Genomic DNA, 18,692 nt, shown 5'->3' with positions numbered 1-18,692 from the left:
CCTTCCCTCTACAAAAAAGTTCCTACCATAGTCATCGTGCGGCTCACCACTAGTGTTCAGTTTTGCCACCAAAACTGTGGTCCAAGGAGTCAGGAAGTTGCAGCTGCTACCCAGAGGTCAGTAAAATACAGAAAAGCAGTGTCCACAGTCACAGATGCCCACAGCCCCAGTCTGAAAACAGTCAAAGGAGCATGAAAAGGGCTGCAAAACTCACCTGTTCAAACTCGGGCACTTGTCACAGCCACTGCTTTTGAACCTGGCACAGACACACCTTCTAAGCCAGATCCTGAAGCCGCTGGCGAGTGAGTCTTAGAAATATAGTTCCCAGGCTTCCAACCACTGTGACACAGGGAAGAGCATAAAAGGAATAGGAATGGAGTTGACAATACCTGTTACAGCTTTTTTCCCCTCTCCCTTCTCCGTGCCTACCCCTCTTCCCTCTCTCTACCAAGAATCAAGAGCAGGGCACCAGGTGACAGAAGACCAGTCAGACTGAAGGACTGAAAACCAGGCCGAGAGTGGTCAGGGTGCTGGAAGTAGGGGCAAGTGAAGAAAAGCACAGAAGGGCTGTGAGTGACAGGAGGGAAAATTAGGAAGTCCGAAGGGGAAGAGGTTTTGCTCCCTAACACAAGAGAATGGCCTTGTTGGAGCAAGAAGTATAGTCTAATACCAGTGGAGAAACTGGAGGAAGAGAGCTAGTGGTATACAACAGAGAAGCTGTATCTAAAACTCCCTTCAGGAGCTCTGAAATGGGTTGAAATGCACAACTGGAACCTGGAAGTAAGAATTATATGTTCATCCAGACTCTTGGGTGTGCTTGACCATTTGGGTGAGGCCTGTCTTGCTCCCTTCCTTCCGTGACAGCAGAGTAGGCTGAGGATCTATATAAAATGATCAAATCCAGGACTCTGTTAGTTGATTCATGGGCTTCGTGTAAATTAGAAAAAGGAGTTGCTTCTCTGGAAAGATGCAGCTCCACAAAAAAGTACATGACTTGATGAGTGCAATGCCAGCTGTACTTTAGCTTGTATTCAGTCTGTTGGCCCAGCAAATTTGTGCAGTGTAAATAACCTGCAAAACTGTATAAGCAACCCTGATCAAATTCTAGCAAAAGACTAATCAGCAGTAAATTCATGCTAGCAAATTTATACACAGGAAGTTTGGGCAGTCTTACTCACCATTTAGCAATTTTATTAGCATTGGTAATTAGTTATCATTAAAAAGACTCAATGCTTTAGACATAGTGTTGACAAGGATAGAAAAGATTTACTGTCTTTTGCAAAGATAGAAATATTCTATTCCATAATGAGAGAGAGAAATCTGAGACTAAATGAAAGGGGAATATGAATTGCGCAAACCAGTGTTTGTAAGTACAGGAAAGGGGCGTCATAAGATGACATCCCCTAAAATCCAGGAGACTTTATATTAACTACAATTAGCATAAGCCTCCAAGTAGGATGACTCATTGAAAAACTGGTTTTTGATCTTGAAAGGAAACATGAAAACTAAGACTCCAAGAGTGGACATATTGCAAATAAAGAAAGCAGCAGGGATAACATAATGAGACAGGTTGCCTCTCACCTGCCTGTCCTTGTCTCCAAAAAATTAGGTCAAAGAAGCAAAAGTGGCATTGAGCAGCAACAGAGAAACAAGATGGGAAGGAGTGAAGCATTTTTTTTATTAACTGAACATTGAGATACATGTAGAGTTAGTTTTGGAACAAATTTTCTCCTTGATTTCTCCAAGGCCTGATTCAGGTCCATGAGATGCACTGCTGATCATATAAAATATACCTTGCATTTACATATAGTGGTCAGCTCTTTAAAAATAGTCATTTAACAAGAATTTCTTGATTTAAGATTTATTTATGAATGTATTTTATAACATAAAGAAAGCAAGTAAATAACTCAGCATTATTATTTTAAGCTTTTGAGGTCAATGGGACCTGCTTACACTAACATCTCTAAATCTCAAAGCTGCTTAGTCCCTCTGAGAGCTTGGTGGCCTTTGACACTTTTCAGGGCCCCTCCTTCTCACACTTTTCTTCCCCTCGCTTCTGGAATACAGCACTCTCTGAGTTCTCCTTTTTCCTCTGGCTCCTCCTTTTGCTCTCCTCTTCAACCTTTTTTCACCATCTCTTAAATTAGAATCTACCTGCTCTTAAGTCAGGAAAGGTGTGCATCAGGGTTGTGTCCTGTCACCATACTTATTCAATCTGTATGCTAAGCAAATAATCCTAGAAGCTGGACTATATAAAGAAGAACACAGCATCAGGATTGGAGTAAGACTCATCAGCAACCTGTAATATGCAGATGACACAACCTTGCTTGCTGAGAGTGAAGAGGACTTGAAGCACTTACTGATGAAGATCAAAGAACGCAGCCTTCAGTATTGATTGCACCTCAACATAAAGAAAACAAAAATCCGCACAACTAGACCAATAAGCAATGTCATGATAAATGGAGAAAAGATTAAAGTTGTCAAGGATTTTATTTTACTCGGATCCACAACCAACGCCCATGGAATCACCAGTCAAGAAATCAGACAATACATTATGTTGGGCAAATCTGTTGCAAAAGACCTCTTTAAAGTTTTGAAAAGCAAGAATGTTCCCTTGAAGACTAAGGTGCACCTGACTCAAGCCATGGTATTTTCAATAGCCTCATATGCATGCAAAAGCTGGACAATGAATGAGGAAGACCAAAGAATTGATACCTCTGAATTATGGTTTTGGCAAAGAATGCTGAATATACCATGGACTGCCAGAAGAATGAACAAATCTGTCTTGGAAAAAGTACAACCGGAATGCTCCTTAGAAACAAGGATGGCAAGATTCCATCTCATGTGCTCTGGACATGTTATCAGGAGGGACTATTCCCTGGAGAAGGACATCATGCTTGGTAAAGTAGAGGGTCAACAAACAAGAGGTAGACATTCAAGGAGATGGATTGACACAGTGGTTGCAACAACGGGCTCAAGCATAACAACGATTGTGAGGATGGCTCAGGACAGGACAGTGTTTCCTTCTGTTGTTCATAGGGTCGCTATGAGTCAGAACAGACTTGATAGCACTGAAGAACAGCAACAAATTTGAGGAATTCTCTAGAATTGAGCCTCCGTAGATAAGATCTCTGACAATGACTCCTGTGTTTCTATTTCCAACTCTAGTCTCTCCCCTGAGGCTCAAATCCTTTTCTCCAAAATGATGCGAACATCTTCACTCACCTACCCCAGGGGTGTTTCACTCACCTACCCCGTGGGTATTTCACTCACCTACTCTACAGGTATTTCAAATTTCTCAGACAGGACTAATCATTTTCCCACCAACACTGCTGCCTGTCCTGTGTTTCCATCTCACCTAATGGTCCTGCCATCTATCCAGTCATCCAAGGCAGAATTTTTTAACTATCTTTAGCAACTCTCAGCTTCTCACCCCTTGTACCTAATCAGCCTGAAGCTCTGTTTGCATCACCTGTATAAATGTTCACAAATTCATCCCTTTTGTGTACTCTGTGACCACCGCCCTACTTCAGGCCTAAAGCTTTTCTCTTCTGAATGGTGGTAGTACACACTTCTGCTATGGTTATGTCTCCAAAATTCATATTTGATTGGGTGACTCCTCAGAAGACTTTGATGATATTCACTGTCTTCTGAATAAAGGCCCAATGATGTAATGTAGTATGTGAGACCTACCCAAATCTGACCTACTTGCCTTTCTAGCCTCATCATCCATCTTTCTCTCTCACACATACTATTCTCCTCAAATAAAGGACTCATCTGCTATTTTGCAAACAAAGCAGGTATCTTCATGATTCTATGCTTCTATTTATGCTAGTCCTTCCTCCTAGAATACCCCCTGTCATGTATTGAATTATGTCCCTCTAAAAATGAATTAATTTGGCTGGGCCATGATTTCCAGTATTGTGTCGTTGTCCTCCATTTTGTGGTTGTAATTTTATGTTAAAGAGGATTAGGGTGGGATTTGTAGCACCCTTACCCTGGTCACATTCCTGATCCAAGGTAAAGGGGGTTTCCCTGGGGTGTGGCCTGCACCACCTTTTATCCTACAAGAGATAAAAGGAAAGGGAAGCAAGGGGAGAGTTGGGGACCTCATACCACCAAGAAAGAAGCACCAGGAGCAGAGCACATCCTTTAGACCCCGGGGTTCCTGTGCAGAGAAGCTCCTAGTCCAGGGGAAGATTGACAAGAAAGACTTTCCTCCAGGGCCGACAGTAATGTCAAAAGCTAGCTGTCAGACAACAGCAAGCTACTTCCCCTTTATGTTTGTCTCCTCATCTGCAAGGTAAACAGGATAACCCTTTGCACGTGAAAATAGTCACAATTATGATAAAGTAAAATTTTAAGACTTTATTTGTAGCCAAGATGGAGGTCCCTTATATGTCTGATTTCAAGCTTACTAGGGAGGCCCTACTCCTTAAAAAATAAATAAATAAATAAAACTCCCTACTTGCTTTAAATTCTTTTCAATTTCTTGAAATTCCTTTAACAGAAAAGTTGTAGATTACGAACATTATTAAGAAATAATCTTTAAAACACAAAAGGCCTAGAAAGATTGTGAGGTGCCATTGAGTAGATTTTCGACTTATAGTGATCCCACGTGACAGAGTACAACTGCCCTGTAGGGTTTTCTAGGCTGTATTCTTTGTAGAAGCAGATTGCCAGGTCTTTCTGCTGTGGAACCGCTGGGTGGGTTTAAACTGCCAACCTTTCGGTTATCAGCCATGCATATTAACCATTGCACCATCAGGGCTTCTTGCAAAGATTGTTTAGGGCCCTGGAAACACCCTAAACTGAAGGCCATACAGCCTTCTGATGAGAAAGACTGATGAAGGGAAGATGGAGTGATAGTACAAAACTGGAGGGTGAGGGGTGCAACACAGGGAAGAAAAGGTGCAGGGTGCAGAGAGCAGTGGCCGGGGTGATACGCCATGAAGAGGCAGACAAAGAAAGTACACTCCAGTCAACCAAGCCAGATTCAACTAAAATATACTTTTGCACTGAAGGTGAATAAAAAAATTCACGAGTATGGGAGCCGAGGTATACAGGAAATGGTTTTACAAAAATATTCACAGAGACTTCTGTTTTGTTTTTATAATAAACAGAATGGAGCCATATCCCAGCATTATAATAAGACACAATGAACAGGGAAGGTCTGAGTTTATGTGAGATAGGCTTTTGAAGTCTCTGAAATTGTTGCAGCGGGAAGTGCTGCCTAAGCACCTTCAAGTTCACAAACAGACCTTCTTCTTGGAGTTTTCACAGCCCACTCTTCAAAACTTGGCCATCACTGCCATAATATCCCATGAATATCCAATTGTCTCTGCAAGAGCTGTATTATGGCTGGGATTTGTTTCTGCCTCCCTGAGAGCAGATCAAATTAACTTGGTGAGAATTGCTTTATGTGAAGACAACACACGTTGGAATAAACTTACTGCTGAGTTGATTCCAACTCATAGCGACCCTATAGGACAGAGTAAAACTGCCCCACAGGGTTTCTGAAGCCATAATGTTTACAGAAGAGCAGACTGGCATATCTTTCTCCCATGGAGCGGCTGGTGGGTTCGAGCCACTGACCTTTCAGTTAGCAGCCGAGTGCTTAACCACTGTGCCACCAGGGTTCCTCATTGGAGTGACTCCTATATAATCTAAATCTTTCTCTCTTTGTTCCCAACTGAGCTAGAAAGAGGAATGGATGAGGTCAGAAATAACAAAAGGTCATTGGTTGCAAAGTTTAAAGATATGTCAGCTGGAAAATCGAACCAAGGAAAGAAAGAAATGTACTCTTGGCATCCAGTTGTAAAGATCTGAGGAAGCCCAGCCCCACGGAAATCTGTGTCACTGCTCCCCAGGGCAACGTGTCTATAAATTTAACAACTATCTACTGGTCTGTGATGAGGGGAAAGGGAACTCTGCCCACAAAAGCAGAAGAGGGTTCACGCAGCCTGGTAGGAAGAACGCTGACTTTTTGTGCATATAAAAGGCCACAGGCAACCCAGCTAAGACAGTTTGACTGTAGTCTATTTGGAAGCCACAAATAAACACACTTTCTCATGAAAACAGGGGACTTAGTGACTTTTCAAATTCTAAAATCATTGATGACAATTTAGCTAGCCAAGCATTAAGTCAGTCTCTACAAGTCCGTCTCTACAGAAGGAAGAAGCCTAAATTGCAATTAATTTGGCATCTACCAAATAAGATACCAAATACAATAAACCAAAAGAAATGAATCCTAGTCTGTTTGGAGCTAGAGGAAAGTTCAGAGATCATTTGTCCCAACAACTTTACTTCTCTGATGTAGAAGCAAAGATCCAGGTCAATTGGCCCCTTTCTGAGCGCTCAGATCAAACCCAGGCATCCTACATCCCAGTCCACAATGCATTTCTTTGGAGAACCGGGACATCTCATTTTGGAAAAAATAAATGAGATGGAAAAAAGACAAATCACCTATGCTTCAACACTGACGGATCAATTATTTAATCAGAATCAGGAAGGTAAAACTATTTATAAAACTAGACACCCAGGCCATTTCTCACTTCTCAGGCATAAAAAGATGATAATGGCAATATTTTTCAGACCATGAAAGAATTGTGGTATATTACAGTGATTATTTTCCCAAATCACTGGCTCTGGCTAATTAACACTTCAACAGAAAATTTTGCTCCAGGAACCCCTAACCGTTTTAGAGCCAAACAAGGAAACACAGATTTAACATGTAATCCATGCACTGCTTTGACTCCATAAAGAAGGTGGCAGGACTAAGGCACTCTGTGCATGTACATAATGGGGAAGGAGTAGGAAGTAATGAATTAATAAGTAGTATCATTACTGATGGAAACCCTGGTGACATAGTGCTTAAGAGATACGGCTACTCACCAAAAAGTTGGCAGTTTGAATCCACCAGGCACTCCTTTGAAACCCCATGGGGCAGTTTTACTCTGTCCTTTAGGGTCGCTATGCTGCTGGAATTGACTCAACGGCACCAGGTATGGTTTTGGTTTTGTTTTTTTTTGTTGTTGTTGTTGCTGGTATTATTACTGGTGGCGAAGTGGTTAAAGCACTGGGTTGCTAATCAAAGGTGGCAGTTTGAACCCATCAGCCACTCCACTGGAGAAAGATGTGGCAATCTGCTTCCATAAAGATTACAGCCTAGGAAATCCTATGAGGCAGCTCTACTCTGCCCCGTAGGGTTGCTATGAGTCAGCATTGACTCGAGGGCAACAGAGCTGTTACTGAGGGGCATTGGTGGTTAGTGGTAGAATTTTTGCCTTCCATTCAGGAGCCTCAGGTTCAATTCCCCGCCAATGCTGCTCAAGCACAGCCATTACCCATCTGTCAATGGAGGCTTGTGTGTTGCTACGATGCTGAACAGGTTTCAGCAGAGCTTCCATACTAAGACGGACAAGGAAGAAAGGCCCGATGATCTACTTCCAAACATCAGCCAAGGAAAACCCAATGGGTTACAACAATCCAATCTCATTGTGGGTGGGGTCGCCATGAGTCAAGGGTCAGCTTGACAGCAGCTAACAACAGTACCGTTACTATTGTATTTTTAATTTACTCTTTATACAGGACCAATGATCAGATCACCTAAGAGATAAACACCGGTGCTTCTCAATGTGTTTACTGTCTCAAGATTTAGAGACACAGGGACAAAGCAGAGGAAGGAAAAGCAGACCACGCCACACAGATTGTAAAACAGAGCCACCATTCTTGGATACTTGGCTGAGGCTGTTGTAAAATGACAGCCGATTAGGCCCGAATCTCAGAGTCTTCTAATGGAAGCCTCAGCTCCACACTTCACTCTTCATACGGACAGATGCTGTAATGCCAGGGAAAGAAAATCAACCTGTCAGAGGCAGGGAGTTTGTACCAAATGTAGAATTTAGTTCATAATTCTATTGCTATAAAACAGCACATTACCTATAAAATATCAAATCCACATTTGCTGCTGTTAGCACCCATCGAGTCAACTCCAACTCCTGGTGACCCCACGTAAACAGAGCAAAATACTGCCTGGTCTTGAGCCATCTTCATGATCACTGGTATGCTTGAATCCATTGTTGCAACCACTGTATATTTTGATTACCTTCGAACCTAGAGGACTCATCTTCCATTACTATCGGACAATATTCTGTTGTGATCCATAGGGTTTTCACTGGCTAATTTTCAGAAGTAGATTGCTAGACATTTCTTCCTAGTCTGTCTTAATTTGAAGCTCCACTGAAACCTGTCCATCATGGGTAATTCTGCTGGTATTTAAATACTGGCGACATAGCCTTCAGCATCATGGCGACATAGCCTCCAGCATCATAGCAACATGCAAACCACCACAGTACGACAAACTGACAGGTGGTGGAATCCATATTTGCTGCCTTAAGATTGATGGAAGAAATTCTAAAGAAAAATAAGGATTCTATAGATTTGGCTATATAGGATAAAACACTTCACTATTTTTTTTAAAGGTGGGAGGAGCAATGAATATTAGGAGATATCATGGATTGAATTGTGTCCCTCAAAAATATCTGTCAACTTTGCTAGGTCATGATTCTCAGTATTGTTTGATTGTCTACCATTTTGTCATCCGATGTGATTTCCCTATGTGTTGTAAATCCTATAACTACTGAGATGTAATGAGATGGATTAGTGGCAGTTATATTGATGAGATCTACAAGATTAGATGGTGTCTTAAGACAATCTCTTGAGATAAAAAACAGAGAAGACAGCAGAAAGAGAGGGGCACCTCACACCACCAAGAAAGCAGCGGCGGGAGCAGAGCGCGTCCTTTGGACCCGAGGTTCCTGCACTGAGATACTCCCAGACCAAGGGAAGATTGATGACAAGGACCTTCCTCCAGAGCTGACAGAGAGAGAAAGCCATCCTCTGGAGCCTCCACCATGAATTCGGACTTCTACCCTACTGGACCGTGAGAGAGTGAACTTGTGTTTGTTAAAGCCATCCACTTGTGGTATTTCTGTTATAGCAGCACTAGATGACTAAGACAGGGGGCAAATAGCAAAACGGAAAAATATCTTCCAGTTTCCTAAGAAGGGCAGACTAAGGATTAATTACAGTACTATATAAGGTACTATAAATAAAGACTAGATTCGACTTGGGGTTAAGGTTTTGGAGTCTGGCAGACCTATATAGAATCCTAGCTCTAACGCTCACTGGTTTTACATTGGTCAAGGTGATTAACTGTCTGAACCTCATTTACATAGAGAGTCACCAATGATACAACTGATTACCTACAAAATCCAAGAAATTGAGCTATAAAATACTTAGAACAAGAAATTTCATAAAATTGGCTGGGTTAGAGATAAATACGTAACAATCAGTAGCTTTCCTTTATATGGGCGATATTCAGTTTAAAACTATAATGGAAAATAAAACTCCATTCATAAAAGCACAAAATATATAAAATTAAATTTACACTAAATCTACAAATACTATATCCATTGAAGTATGGGCTATCACTCTTTCCTTCTCTACCTCTAATTCTGCTCTGGGGGAGTCTTAGTAGAAGAAAATATTTAATTGAGTCCATAAGTGAATGTCTGTGGGGTCTTTTACAGCAGTATTTCCCAAACTGTGGGCTATCCAGACGGTTCCAGACGGTAAATGAGAGGATTTTAGGTGGTACATAGATGTGGCACTAAATATTACTGAAAGTCACTCCCTTTAAATACTTGTTTCAGTCCTTCAGATTACACCTGCTAGTGTAGCTTTAACAACTTTCTAACGCCTGTTAATCTCCTTTTTTAGCAGAGAAAAAAGACCTTGGGATAAACAATTTAATATATGGCAATAGCTGTCCAACATTGTTCCTTTTTTATCTTTTGGTTACTTTCTACTTTGGCAAGTGACAAAGTTTTACATTAACAGCAGCCATATAAAGTTCCTTTTAATTATATTGCTGATACTGCACTGAACTAGCACAGGCTGATAGCTCCTTCTCCAAAAACCAATCCAAGAAACAACAAAAGCTGTGGCGAAGCGGCGAGAAATTGTGAAAAAATTTCTGAGAGAACAAAGACTGTCATAACCAGATGTTGAGGGATGGAAGGAACGCAAGAGATAAAGACAGATTGGCCATGGACTTTAAGCTCTTCCCTCCTTAAATTGGAGAATCACAGTCTGTCCCGTCCCCAAAGTAAGACAAGTCTTCCCCAGTACAAAAGCCCTTTGGGGTGGTGAAAGCAGAGGAAGGCTGACCTGCCATCATCAGTCATTTCCTTCCACTCCTCCACCTCCAAATCCACAAGGGGGTTCTTTCAATGAGTTTAAAGGTGCACCCCTGACAAAGGAGGTGGTTGGTGGAATAGCAGCAAATGTGTGCGTGTGTTGGGGGGATTCCCACTAAACCAAAAAACTATCCGCTGAGGTGCAAGATATTGCAGGGTGTGAAAAGCTGATATCGAGGCTGTAAAGCTTAAAGAGATCTTAGAATCTTGCCAGTCCTCATGTATCAAGTCCTGCTGAAATCCTGATTCCACCCTCAGAATATTTGAAGCCAGTGGTGAACCGAATCTTACTGTGATGGCTGAAGTTATGTGTCAACTTGGCTAGGCTACGATTCTCAGTAGTTTGGCATTCATGGTGCTCTTCCATAACATAATATAATGTAATTAGCTTCCATGGTGTGAGCTGGTGTGATCAGCCAATCTGCTGAAAGGGGAGTTTCCATGGTTGTATGGCCTGCCTCCAGTGTATAAATGGATGTTCTGGCAAATCTTGCTCTCTCTGGACCCTGCACTCGTTGCCTACCTTCAGTTCTTGGAATGTAAACCTGCAGAAGCCTCCAGCCTGCCACCTGATCTACAGATTCACCAGCCCCTGCAATCCCATGAGCCAGCAGAGGTCTCCAGCCTTCTGCTTGACCACAGACTTACCAGTCCTCACAGTTGCATGAGCGGTTTACTTGAAGTAAATCAACTTCTCTCTCTCTCTCTATATATATATACACACACATATGCACATATATACACAATGTCTCACTGATTTTGCTCTTCTAGAGAACATAGACTAAGATGCTTACTAAAGCCAAAACAAAGCCCAGACCCAGTTCAACTATCAGAAGAAGGGGCATGCCATTTTATAGGACATAATTATTATTCACTTCAGGCTCTTGTGTTCTTTTTGTTGTTGTTTTTGCAGCTTTGTTGGGGTATAGTTTATGCGCCATGAAATTCACTCATTCTAAGCATGCGATTCAATGATTTTCAAGAAAATTTGCAGAGTTGTACAACTATCACCACAATCCAGTTTTAGAATATTTCCATTCTAAAATTCCCTTGAGCTTGTTTGAAGTCAAAGCCACCAAGCAACCACTGGTCTGCTTTCTGTCTCTATATATTTGCCTTTTCTGGATATGTAATACATATGGAATCACAGTATACGTAGTATTTTGCATCTGATGTACCAAGTGTGAATATTCATCTACTCACTCAGATACGCATAAAAATGTTCCATATCTTTATTCTCTTTAAACCCAGCCCCTGACCTGCTGCAGTGTCGGGAAATCCACTCCCAGGCATTGCTGGGGACTTGAAAGTGGAGGCTCTCCTTCTCTTGGGTCATATAAAAATCCAGGACAGCTTTTGATAGCCATTGGTGTAAGGACCATTTATTTTTCAGTCCATCAACCTTGCTGCTGATATCCTCATTATCCAACATAAGAGTCCGTAGAAGGCAGGTGGGGCTCTTATTTTCAGTGACGTGCCTGGGCACCTGAATCTGCTGAAGCTATGAGACCAGGTTCCGAAGGGCCAAACTCCCTAGCTGTATCGCAAAGCTGTTTCACCCAAGAGCTTTCCATCTGCCATGGGTCCTACAGGGACTGACGCTTGAGTCCTTGATGCTCATGAGACCACCAGCCCCCACCGTTGTCCCAATCTGGGGGAGTCACTCCTCCCTCCAAATGCTGTAAAAGCCCCTCACCCCAACCTGCCTCTTTTCCCTCTCCCTCCAGGATGCATGGGGTAGATAAAGTATTTACTGAGATTAGGTTTTTCCAAAAGACAAGAGGAAAGTTTAGTCTTCCAAGAGCTGTTGCTTAGAATCCTACAAAATGCCCTTATATAGGAAACACAAAGGGACTTGCCACCTCCTCAAAACAGAGGGGGTGGTGGGGGAAGGAACACAGGAAGCATAAAACCCAAGTTAATATCTTATGAAATATCCAACCACACTGCTTGGCATTTACCTACCACAAAAACCCATCAATGAGGAGTTAAAAGTATTTTATAAATTCAGTCTTCACAGTTCCACTTAGATTACATCTACTCATCAAAGTGTGATGGAACATGGAGACGCCAAACTGGACTATTCAGGCTGGAAAACAGAACTGGCTCTAGCACTAGCAATAAAAAAATAAAGAAAAACCAAACCCGTTGCTGTTGAGTCGATTCCTACTCCTAGCAATCCTACAGGACAGAGTAGAACAGCTAGAGTTTTCAAGAAGCATCTGGTGGATTCAAACTGCCAACCTTTTGGTTAGCGGCCATAGCTCTTAACCACTATACCACCAAAGTCTCCAGAAATAATAAGTAACATTTACTATGCACCAAGCACTGTTCTAAGCGTTTTTTTTTTTTTTTTTAATATGTATTATCCCTTTAATCCTCGCAACATCCTTAGGTAGTAGATGCTATATGTCCAAAACCCTCATTTAAAACCCTTGGAGCCATCTCTGTTTTGGAACTCAGAAATTTTTTGGATTTCAGAAAGGTAACACAATGCATGTAATTTATAAAACATAGTATTTGCAACGGGGTCTTAAGCAGCCCCTATACAAATGCATTGTTTCTTCAACAAAGCGTATGATCAACCACGTGGTCTAAGGAATCAGCTGCTATCCAGTCATCTCCGACTCATGGTGACCCCATGTGTGTGAGAGTAGAACTGTGCTCCAAAAGGTTTTCAATGGCTAATTTCTCAGAAGTGAATCTCAAGGCCTTTCTTCTGAGGCACCTCTGGGTATACTCAAACCTCCAACCTTTGGGTTAGCAACGGTGTGTTAATCATCTACATCATCCAGAGACTCCAGTGGTCTAAATAAAGACTATAAATACCTTTATACCCTTTTATGTCAGGTTTTGCCACCAAGTGAATTAAGAAAATACTTTTGGTTCTCAGAATTTATCAGATTTTGGACTTGTATTATAATCCCCCATTTTACAAATAAAGAAAAGGAAGCATAGCAAGATGAAGTAACTTGTCCGATATCATACAGCTAAGAAGAGGTAGGGATGCTCAACACTTCAGAGGCCCACCCTGCTGAGAGTAAGTAGCCTGGAGAAAACTACCTAGATTACTTTCTCTACAAGAAGCTACAAGCCCACACTTCCCCACTCCAAAGTCTTGCACAGCAGTGTGCGTGTCCCCTCTTTCCCTTCAGAACCTTCCTGGATGCTTATTTTAACCCACCTTAATATGGTTTAAAATAGAGGAAGCGAGCCCAGTGGAGTGCTACTCACCCTGGGAGTCCTAACGGGCCCAGGGAGGATCCTTCTCCACTGTTTCCAGAGAACAGCTGTGACAAAGTCTCTTCTGCCTAAATGACCCCAATAGTTAAAATATGTGTGTGCGTATGTGTATCGAAGACTTTATCCCATTTTCTCTAACCCTGGTGGTGTTAAGTGCTACGGCTGCTAACCAAAAGGTTGGCAGTTCAAATCCACCACACGCTCCTTGGAAACTCCAGTTCTACTCTGTCCTATAGGGTCATTATCAGTCAGAATCAACTTGATGGCAACAGGTTTTTTCTTGGTTTTATATTTTCCTAAACCGGTTCTGCACTGCACTGATTTTTAAAAATTACCCCTTGCTCCCCCTTAGTTTCCTAGGTGGTGAAAACAGCTTGCAATGAACTGCTAACTTAAAGGCTGGCGATTCTAACCTACCCAGCCACATGGCAGAGGAAAGGCCTGGCGATCTGCTTCCCTTAAGATTACCGCCAAGAAAACCCTATGGAGCAGTTCTACTTTGTAACACATGGGGTCGACCATGAATCAGAATCTACTGTACAGTAACTAACAACAGTGACGACGGGGTGGCTCACTCTATCACCACAATCCAAAAAGGCATCCTCTCACATCTCACCCCTGTGCCACATCAACTTTACCCATTGCTGTCGAGTCGATTCCGACCCATGGTGACCCTATAGGACAGAGTAGAGCTCTCCCATAGGGTTTCCAAGGTGCAGCGGATGGATTCGAACTCCCGACCTTCTGGTTAAGCAGCGGTAGCTCTAAACCACCGTGCCACCAAACCAGAGGGTAGAAAAGGTAAACAGCATGAATATGCAACCACGTGCTGCTTATTCCCACTGATTTGAGCAGCATCAGCCCCTTCATTCTTAAATCAAGAACTTCCCCTCTAGGGCATCCTTCTTTGTCTTCAGGACAAACCTGCTCCCAGACTTTTTCCCAGAGCAGCTCAGATCCAGGCTTAATTTCTGTTTGCTTGGTTTGCACAAGGGTTTGGTTGCCGGCAACATCCTTGACGGAGACCTTGACCTGGGAATGAGATGCCATCTGTGTCATGTGTCTGCGTCTTCGCTCATTCACCTTCACGGTTTAGGATGCAAACTATCCCATGATTCTCCCTGTTTTCTCCTTTTGTTTTCTACATTTTAATTCTACTGTCTAGTCCAGGTGCATTTCCCTCCTCCCGCACAGTAGATCAATACATCCAACATAGCAGCAAAAGCTGGTTCCCAGATATAACCCAGGTCAATCCATTAATCCTACCTGCTTGGGGCACCAGACACATCCAGATATTAAGAGATGGCCTGTTCCCTGGGAACAAGAGCCCAGAAAGCATCCTGCAGGCTTTTTTGTTTTTAATTAAAGATTTTTTTTTTCTTAAGGCAAAATCGGGTGGAAAGAAACGTACGCTCAGTTAACTATGTCTAGACGTCAGGATTTCGACTCAGATCGAGGTTACATTCCGAATATTTTTCTGATCGTCCTCCCAGGCGGCAACTTCCCGCCGGGTGCAGCGGCCCCCTGTGGCTCTGGTGTTCTTCTGTTGTAATTAACACCGTCCCTCGCGGCCTCCACACTGATACCTCGGCGTACCCACCGTCCCCCCGGTCTCCGCCGTGTTCAGCGCCCACCGACAGACTACGGCGCTGAGGGCGGGGCGCCGGAGAGAGGAGGACTACACGTCGTGGCGCACTGCGGTGGAGCGTCAGGGGCGGGGCCTGGGGCGGGGCCTCGGGGCGGGGCCTCGGAGAGACGAGATTAACGGAGGGGCGGGGCCTGGGATTTTCCCTGCGGGCGACGCAGGCGGCCGTGCGGCAGTCAGCTGAGCGGCACTGGGCGGGGTCGCGAGGCCCCAGGCCTGCCCGTGGCTTCCCAGCTCGGATTCCCCGGCCTCTGTCCTCCGGCCGGCGCCCCTAACCGGCGTCTGCATCCGGGTCCGGAGCCCTCCCCTGGCGGGCACGATGCCGAGGAATCAGTGACGCCGAGAGAGGCCGGAACGCGGGCGGCCGGGTGAGCCGGGGCTGGGGGTGGGCAGGGGGCTCGGAGAAGGGAGGTGGGTCTTTCTCTGGAAGACGCCTCTCTGCCCTGGACTATGTCCTTGTCCCCCGCCTTTCTGCGACACGGAGCCTGGAGGGGTGTGGGTGGGTGGCGACGGGTGGGGCGTCTCTTCCCGTGGGATTGCTGCCTTGGCGGGTGTCCAGGTCCCGAGGCCGGGGGAGAGCCTCGGCGGATCCTGACCTGGGTGAAAGGGCAACGGGGCGACCATCCCAGAGGGCCCCTCCCCCTTCCCTCCGCAGGTCACAGGGGTGGTTTCAGGGTGATACCCTCCCGCAGATTGGGAATGACAGTGCGGGCAGCTCTCACTGTAAGGAGGAAGTGGTTAAAGGTATATACCTTTTGAAAATATAAAATGATTACTTTTATGAGATGGCCCAGAAACAATAAAGAATGAGTGATCTCTCTCTAAAGCCGACAGGATTACGAAACAGCTGAAAGAAATCTACATAAACCATTTGTCTGGGCGAGCTTGTGTGTATGTATGTGTGTGTGTGAATGTAGTGAGGCTGAGAACCTTAAAGAAATTGTTTTTACGGAAGGCAGTGTGTGAATTGGAGGCAGTAGAGCGACTCGCTAAGAGAAAACGAAACCCAGGTTCTGGTTTAGCCTCCAACACCAGAAACGTTGTGTGGAAATGTGTGCCACAGAATTGTTTTAGGATGGAAGACTAAAGCAGGAAGAGTAAGGCGGTGGTCACACATTGTGACCTTTCAAGTCTAGTTAGAGAGATGGCACTCACTGTTAAACAGAAGAATCCACCTTGATCTTTTGACCAAGGGAGAGAAGAGTTAGGGAGCCAGGCTGCCTCTCAGGACACTGCCCAGTTTGTATTGGGCTGGAGAGTCCTGGCAGCACAGGGCAAGGACAGAGAATTGCCCTGAAATGGGCCAGGTGGTGAAGTTTCAGTGTGGCCTGTAGAAAGGGGACGGTGATTGATTTGACTGTGTGTGTGTGTGATCATGATTGTTTCACCTGGTTTTTACTGGGCCAGTGTTAGTGGTTCTTTAAATATGGTGTACCATACTATAAAGTAACAACTTCTTTTTTATTAGCAACCTTCAGGTTGCAAATTATGGTACCGAATCTAACTAAAAAAAAAAACAGCTCTTTTCTTGGAAGGAGTTTGTCACTGCATTACCTTCCTACAGAACCCTTCCTTTAGGTTATTCTAGCCACAAAATATGCCTTCTTCTTCCCCAAACCTCTCTTTCTCTGAATTTTATAGAGACTTGAGATATTTGATACATTCTTGGGAATTTATGGAGTAGAAAATCCAAAGGAAAAGGAAGAAATTAAACTCTTTTTAAAAAAATCTGTTTCATTCAGAAAGAAAAAAAACCATTTTGGAAGTTTTTATTATATACACCTTGACATGTATATGAGGATTGAAAAATAGACTGTGTATTATGAAATGATGTCCAGATACCTTTGTAGTGATACTAAAAAAAAGCAGTTCTAATTTTAAAACAAGTTTTAAAAATTGCATTCAGGAATGCAATTCCTGAATAGAACTGTAGAAAAACTCGTAATACTAGCAAGCAGAAGTGTTTTTCAGGTGTTAGACTTAAAAATACCTCATTTTCCTGTATTTTCATTTGATTTCAACAAACATTTACTGAGAAGTGCTATATGCCAGTCTCTACATACCCATACCCATTGTCATCAAGTTGATTCGGACTCACAGCAACCCCACAGAACAGAGTAGAGCTGTCCACTAGGGTTTCCAAGGAGTGACTGGTGGATTCCAACTACCAACAGCTAAATGCTCAACCACTGCGCCACCAGGGTTCTGTGCCAGGATCTAGTAAGGAGAAAATAGAGGCCTTGACGTTAAGTTTAATAGGAAGGTAGACCAGTATAGGATAATTGCAGTATATTGTGAAATGGGCCAAGGAGATAGAACACTCAAAGTGCTATTGGGTGCTCAGAGGAAGGAGCCACTAATTTAACACAGGAAATCGTATTTGAGCTGGACATTGAACTGCCCAGTGCATGTTTGCCAGGGGCAAAAATGATATCAGGCATTTGGGGCAGAGGGCAGAGCAGGTGCAAGGGCACAGAGGCAAAAGAATGCAGAGGACTGTGAGATCTTTAACGTGCCTCAGATATGAGTGGGATGTTGGCGGGAGCTGATTCTGTGGCTTGGTTGGTCTAAACTAAAAGGCCACGATTGTCTTGCTAGGGAGCTGGGACTCTGTCTCTTGTAAGGGAAGGTTTTTAAGTAGGCGGTTGGCTTCGTGTTAGGAAAGAAACCATACAGACATTTTCTGTATATTTGTGAAGTACAAAATCAAAATACTATTTCTGGCACATAAAGTTGAGGCTTCTTTCACCCCACCAGTAGGACACGTACTTTAAGTTCTTCTTCCATGGTAGTTACAGGTTTAGTTGATGCGGTCTTGGAATCTTACTCAGCCCCCTTGTAAAGCCAGACTGGAATTTGCCAATAGCCAACTATTATCTCTCACAAAGAAGCAGGCTTTCATTGTCTAAAAGTAATTTATCCCTATAGCGATTAAACCAGTGAATACTTAATCTAGCAAATTTGGAGAATGTGCCACACCATGGTAAAGGCCTAGGCTTATTCTGTGTTACGCTCACCGATCCATTGTGTAGTGGTGGAAGTCAGTATAAGGCAGATTTCTGCCCAGTGCGTAACCACTTTCTGGCAGTCAGTTATCTAGTGCTACTATAACAGAAATACCATAAGTGGATGGCTTTAACAAACAGAAATTTATTTTTTCACAGTTTACAAGGCTAGAAGTTTGAATTCAGTGTGCTGGCTCTAGGGGAAAGCTTTCTCTCTCTGTTGGCTCTGGAGGAAGGTCCTTGTCTCTTTGAGCTTCTGTTCTGGGTGATCTTCATGTGGCTTGGCGTCTCTCTTGCCCCATCTCTGCTTCTTTTGCTTGCTTGTTTAATCTCTTATATGTTTCAGAAGAGATTGATTTAACATGGGGAACATCTAGCTCAATGACATAACATAATTTATAAATAAAATGTTCTGTAGTCTACTTTAGCACCTAGGGTCTTAAAAGCTTGTGAATGGCCATCTAGATACTCCACTGGTCTCACTCTGCCCAGAGAAGGGTAGAATGAAGAAAACCAAAGACACAAGGGAAAGCTTAG

The 18,692-nt window shown here is 43.4% G+C and overlaps 1 protein-coding gene across 2 annotated transcripts in view; it reads left to right on the top strand.

Annotated features, from left to right (window-relative positions):
• Positions 1-15,301: 15,301 nt before the first annotated feature.
• Positions 15,302-18,692, top strand: part of OPTN (optineurin) — a 48,059-nt gene continuing 44,668 nt past the window's right edge. For both annotated transcript variants that reach the window (XM_049881979.1, XM_049881978.1), the window contains exon 1: positions 15,302-15,518. The gene's annotated coding sequence lies outside the window, so the exon portion shown is untranslated. The remainder of the gene's footprint in view (positions 15,519-18,692) is intronic.

This window comes from Elephas maximus, chromosome 4 (genome assembly GCF_024166365.1).
Source record: "Elephas maximus indicus isolate mEleMax1 chromosome 4, mEleMax1 primary haplotype, whole genome shotgun sequence".
Classification (NCBI taxonomy): domain Eukaryota; kingdom Metazoa; phylum Chordata; class Mammalia; order Proboscidea; family Elephantidae; genus Elephas; species Elephas maximus.
The sequence above is the reverse complement of the archived record's forward strand: the minus strand, read 5'-3'. Positions and strand labels throughout refer to the sequence as shown.